At 36.8% G+C, this 6,591-nt stretch overlaps 1 pseudogene across 1 annotated transcript; it reads right to left on the minus strand.

The window, feature by feature from the left end:
- Positions 1-1,063: 1,063 nt before the first annotated feature.
- On the minus strand, positions 1,064-4,490 carry LOC105147858 (uncharacterized; annotated as a pseudogene). The gene is made up of 4 exons (XR_015546163.1): positions 3,886-4,490; positions 2,565-3,797; positions 2,365-2,451; positions 1,064-1,654 (listed from the first exon to the last, which is right to left on the minus strand). The product of XR_015546163.1 is annotated as an uncharacterized LOC105147858 (transcript).
- Between the last annotated feature and the right edge of the window lie 2,101 nt (positions 4,491-6,591).

Below are 6,591 nucleotides of genomic sequence, written 5' to 3' on the forward strand. Positions count from 1 at the left end.
CGATCGTGTCAGTACTCTCGCACGTTTCTTCGCATATTCCCTCGCACGGTTTTTCGATTTCTTCATAAAATCGTGTTTGTTCAGGCGTCGCAGATGTTTCTACTCGTCTGTTACCTTCAGAAGATGATACGTTCATCGATTGACACCTATGATGCAGCGAATTATTTTTCGAGGCAACTGGCATGTCTGCGCGAATCGCTTGGTGATCATTAGTTAGATACTTTGTAACAATAAACGTGTGTCTCTCGAGACATCCTATCGTTACATGTTTTAGAATTTTGATAACGTTTAATAGATTTTGTTTCGGAAGTATGTTGCATAGATTGATCGTCTATGAGCTCCTTGTAAAATTTCGATTATCGTCGCTACTACCTCTATTGCGAAGTCCTGGATACGTAAATTTTTCGTGATAAAAGAAAGGACTCACTCAAACAGGATTGAGAATATACAATATATCCTCATCATGACTGTACGTTTCATTCCGTGGTTGAAATTCTACGATATCCCGATACTTGTCATGTTCCAGAAGAGCAATTATTATTTCCGTATCAAAGGCGAGAAATTTATATACGCGGAAAACGAGAGAATATTTTATGATATTGAATATTGTACAAGCATTCGTATCTAAATGCAAATTCTTACGTGGATAAAGGCTAATGTAAAATTTGAATATAAATATCCTTTGTCTTTAATGTATATAAATTTGGAAATTTTCAAAGAAAAAGATTATCCTGGAATTATAATAAAACATTTGTTAATTTGCGTTCAATAACGCGTTCAGTAACGCAAATCTGCAGAAATTTGTATTTATTTAAAATTAAAAAATTTCTCTACCTTTTTTCGATTTCATTTAGCCGAAATAAAAAAAATACATTTTTTGTTACAGCGCAATATTTATGGTTCATATATTCGGAGAGATGCAGATACAAAGAGACGACGGAAAAAAATCGAAAACCCGACAAAATTGGAAAGCAGTGAAAGATAAAACAAAAAACGAATGTTTCGTTGTTGCTTATCGTTTAAAAAAGTAATATTTTCTTCAAAAAAAACGTTACATATATTTTTTAAGTTGACTTAAATATGTGCGTGTTATTTGTTGAATATATAAGTTTCGATGACTCTGTTAATGCAATAGGTAGATGCGTGGAGGATTGATCACTATTAATCGTATCGCTGTAATTCACACAAGATTCTCCGCTCTCCTCTTTTTTGGCGCTTTGATACGCGTGCTTCTGCATATCGTGGCGGGTAGGTGCAATGGTCCGCAAGTTTTTCCGCATCAGTGCTTCTGTATCCCCGTGATATTTTCCCACGTCCCCGATTGTACGTTCTTGACGTGCCTTCATTTTTTCCTCGCTCTTCGAGCGCATTAAATTTTTACGACACGTTTCACCGCATATTTTGCCGGTGCACGAGAACATGCTCTCGATGAGCGTCGCATCAATCACTTCGACGGGATTTCTCTGTGAACGTTCCGATTTAGGTGCATCCTTCACAACATGGTCGACGCTCATAGCAGCGAGCTTTACGACGTTCTTGCACGCGTCGTGCACTTGAGACCAAATTTTGCCCATCTGTAAACTCCTCCAAAGAGAGTAATCGCGCGTCTCGTGATGTTTGCCGTCTGTTTATATTGTCACTCTTCGTTTGCGACCTGTGAAACATTCGTGGAAACTTTGCAACAAGCTTTTAACATGCTTTTTAGTTCAATTTAAAAGAAGAATCGATTTTGAACTAATTAAAGAATCTGAGAAAGAAATGCAACATGAATATGTTAAACTCTATATGTAGCAAACTAAAATTATATAGGTATTATATAATAAAAGATTTATTCTTGGGATCACTAATATATTACTGTTTTATTTTATTTGTAAAAACGTTACAATTTTTTAAATTATGTAATTTAAGTTTGCTGCATATAGAATTTAAGAAGTTTATATTGCACTTCTATTTTAGATTCTTTAATTAAGTTGAATTTTAAGTTTAATTTTAGTAAAAAGTTGATTTTTCTCCTTTAAATTTAATTAAATAAAGGAGGCTCAAATAGATATCTTTGTTTTGAAATTTTAATGGTTTCAGAAAGTTTTCGGATTCGCGAAGCAAATCAAATCAGTTTAAATCAAACGATTAAGAAAAAAGAAACAGGTAACGTTTCATTAAATCCTGATTATTTCATGTAAAAAAATAATAATGAAAGCGTGATATATAATGAATATATAAATATTATATAAAATAACAATAATTAGGAGTCTGAAAAATGAGAACAATTTTCAAAGCAATATACAGAACGAGAGAAAAGTGAAGAATTCTATTTATCGGAAATAGATGTATGCTGTAATGCCAAAAAATTAGGCGAGGACTAACGTTGCTTCGATCATTTCCAGGCTCTTGCGCTTCCTTATCTCCGCGCTTTCGCTCAATTGGACACGAATCGCCTCTTCCGATTTATATCTGTTGGACATAGTCGACGTTAGGTAATGATGAGAGGAAGAGAGAAAGAGAGAGAATAAAAGCGGCGCGGTTCCTTTATCATGCAGCCATATCTCATTCAAATCGATTCTCACCTAGAATCACATTTTCCTTTGAAATCCACCCTCGCGCGTGTATCAGCATCTATGGTCGCGATTCTTCTCTTCCATTTATAATCCAATTGTTGAACGTCAGTTTCAATGGAGCCCCGTTTCCACTTTGAATCCACTCCACGGGCGGATCCGCCTTTTCCCCGGGATGCTGGTTTGAACGGTTTCGCGACAACGCAGTCTGCGCAATGCCGTCCGATACAGTTGTCTCTCCACGCGCCTGTATCCCATGTATCGATGGCTTTCAATGAATCTGATTTATATGACCGATCGCCGTCTTTCTCCACCACCGTTGTCGTCGTCGTCCGCCATTCGCTCTTTCCAGAACGCGTGTCAATTTCACATAGCGGTGCATCCACGGGACGTGAATCGCGAAGATCGGTAACGTTTCCGCCAGGCTCGGCGAGTTTCCGGTTTGTGCTCGCTGAATTCCCTTTCTCTCCGTCGCAATTCGTGCACCATTCGACTCCATCTGGAGAATATTCATCGGCTTCTGTTGCGAATTCAAGCGCGATATCAGATTCGAATTGCTCGACCTCTTCTCTTTGATGCTTCTTCGGAAGAACAGAATTTTCGAATAGTTTTGTCATTCGTGATATCAGGAGACAACGGTCGTGTTGTATATTTATGTTAGAATTGCACTCGTTTGAGTCACAGAAACATCGGTAGCTCTTCGAGCGTATATTCAGGATAACAGTACTCGGCCATTCAATCAGTTTGCATCTCGGCATTGAAATCAAAACCATCTGTATTGTAATCCTTCCGACCACAAATGTGATATTCTTGATGTGTATCGTTAAAAATTGAATAGCAGTAGTTTGTGGTACATTTCCCTGTGTCGACACGTGTTTCGTCTGTGTTCAATATCGGATATCGTACGTTATCAATATCAATCATCAATATCAATATTATCGTGATGACAGCATTGCATTGAATTTCATGAGGCATACAAAGCGACTGCATATTATTTTTTACATGTAACTTTTGTTGCCCAATGTATTTTTTAATTTTTTTGGTGCATTGATAGTCGGATTGGCACTTTTATGTAATATGTTATTCATTGACTTTCTCGAATAATTTCTATATTTGTTTTTTGTTGACCTCTGAGTTTTCTTCACTTTGTTACCATTTTCCAAACAAAGCACGGTCAGTAAAGAATGGTCGATCATTTTCTTCATCACTTTTCTTGGAATGCGATTCCACGTTGAATATTGTTTCCTAAAAAAGATTGACATACATGGGGTTTTTAAAGAATTTAGAAACTCTTTAAATATCTATCTCTGTTCGTTGTAGAAAAAATTCATACCTAGGTACTGCGACAAATTTCATTTCAGGTACTAGATTGTGCGTGGAAATAATGTTGATTTTTATGCCGCCGCGGGAAGTGTCATATATATTATTGCTAAGATCAATAATCATACCATCGGGTATTTTGCGATGTGTTTTTCTTTTATGATTCGATTTGCATTGAGATTCATCTTCGTTCTTTGAAGGAGTTCTGTCATTTTTGACTGTTTCCTTGCAAGATTCCTTTTGTATTGCGTTTTCGCGCCTAGAAGATACACACGTTTCAGAGTAATCGTTCAGAGCTTCGGTCATGAGTTCGTTGCGAGCTCATCAATCTTTCTCTGATCCAATTTAAAAGCGCACATATTTCATTTAAAGAACCGTCTCTATAACTTTTATCCAGTGACTTGTTGTCTTCTTGCGATATGAAATCGCAGACGTTATATGTTGCACCAGAATATATTATAGAAATGGGCTATTTTTGTATCTGCAATTTTTGTTTCCATCTTGTGACAGATCTGTCGGTAGTTCGGCTATCAAGATTTCTGATCGAATGAGCTGCTCAATATGGCAGCTGTAAAATTGACAAACAAGTGGATTACGATTATAATATTGAATTATAATAATTATAATATTAAATTGTTACGCAATAATTAATTGGATAATCAGAGCAATAATTATTGGGCCATCTAAAAAGTATCCGCGGTTTTTTGTCACTAGTGTTGATGGTCATATATCGGGCAACATTAATCCGATTGTGTCAAACGAACGCGCGTTTGAAAGATGACATTTTAGGTTACATTTTTTGTAAACAAAGTTTGATGATTCATCAATCGTGTCAAAAGTTATATTGATTTGAAAATGAGTGAAATATCTGAAGAAATACGCTATGTGATGCTTTTTTACTATAAAAAAGGCAAAAACGCAGCACAAACATGCAGACAAATTTGTGAAGTTTACGGCGCGGATGCTGTAAGTGAACGCAGGACGCAGGAGGTTTGTTCGATTTCGTTCTGCAAATTTTGTTGATGTCAAAGATCGACCTCGCTCTGGTCGGCCAGTCATTGAAAAAGTCGATGAAATTTTGCAACTGATCAAGCAAGACCGACATGTGAGCTGTCAGGAGATAGCCAATGCACTAAGAATCAACCATATGACAGTTTGGAATCATTTGAAAAAGGCTGGCTACGCAAAGAAACTCGATGTTTGGGTACCACATGAATTAACGCAAAGAAATTTGATTGATCGAATTTCCATCAGCGAAACACTACTAAAACGCAATGAAATCGATCCATTTCTGAAGTAAATCATCACAGGCGATGAAAAATGGGTGAAATACAAGAATATTGTTCGTAAAAGATCATGGAATAAGCGCGGCGAACCACCACAAACGACTTCAAAGCCTGGATTGATGGCAAATAAGGTGATGCTGTGTATATGGTGGGATTGGAAGGGAATCGTCCATCATGTTACTACATGGCCTAACGATTAATTCAGAGCTCTACTGTTCACAACTGGATAGATTACAGGAAGCGATTAAGGAAAAACGACCAGAATTGATTAATAGAAAAGGTGTTGTCTTCCATCATGACAACGCCAGACCACACACATCTTTAATGACGCCAAAAATTGAGGGAGCTTGGTTGGGAAGTTTTGATGCATCCACCGTATAGCCCGGACCTTGCACCGTCTGACTACCATTTGTTTCGATCTCTGCAGAACTCTCTTGATGGAAAAACATTGGCCGACAAAAGAGCTGCAGAAAATCACTTGAAAAAGTTTTTCGCCGATAAACCACAAAAGTTCTACACTGATGGAATTATGAAATTACCCGAAAAGTGGCAAAAGGTTATAGATAATAATGGCCAATATATACTTGATTAAAATTGATTTTCAATAAAGAAAAATTTCATTCAAAAATTGAACAAAAAATCGCGGATACTTTTTAGATGACTCAATATTTGCAAAATCTGTAATAGAGACTGGAAATAGTGCAAAAATATAATAACTTAGAATGATAATGAGAAACGCAGAATTGTGAAATCGCATGTCGATGCTTAAACGATAATTAAGTAGTAATTGTCATATGCTAAATTAAGTAGTGATTGCCATACATTATTGTATCGATTATGCTGCTCATTATTATATTAGGTGTATGACTTTGCTCATTCGGTTTTCGTATAGATGGCTTTAGCGGTAAGTGGTGATCGAAATAAATAGATCATAGACGTCACACAATAAACTTGGGCAACATAATCCCATTAGAAACATTAGTCGATTTGTGTCTGCATCATAAAGTTATTCTCGATTGAAAATGTCAGTTTACGAGCCAAATTCTTGTCATTTGTGGGAGGTTTTAATTTTCTGCTTCAATATGAAGAAATCTGCGGCTGAGGCTTATCGAATGCTTTCAAATATTTATGGTGAAGCCGCTATTAGTGAAAGAACGTGTCATAAGTTTCAACACTTCAAGAACGGTGATTTTCACGTCGAAGACCAGCATAGCGGTGGAAGAGAGAAGGTTTTCGAAGATGTAGAATTGAAGGCATTACTTGATCAAGACTCTTGTCAAAATCAAAAAGAATTGGCACGATCATTAGGAGTGACTCAATCAGCCATTTCAAAACATCTCAAAGCCATGGGAATGATTCAGAAGCAAGGAAATTGGGTGCCGTACGAGTTGAAGCCGAGAGATGTTGAACGACGTTTGTTTGCTTGTGAACAG

Source organism: Acromyrmex echinatior, chromosome 9, assembly GCF_024713525.1.
Source record: "Acromyrmex echinatior isolate Ae372 chromosome 9, ASM2471352v2, whole genome shotgun sequence".
NCBI lineage: Eukaryota > Metazoa > Arthropoda > Insecta > Hymenoptera > Formicidae > Acromyrmex > Acromyrmex echinatior.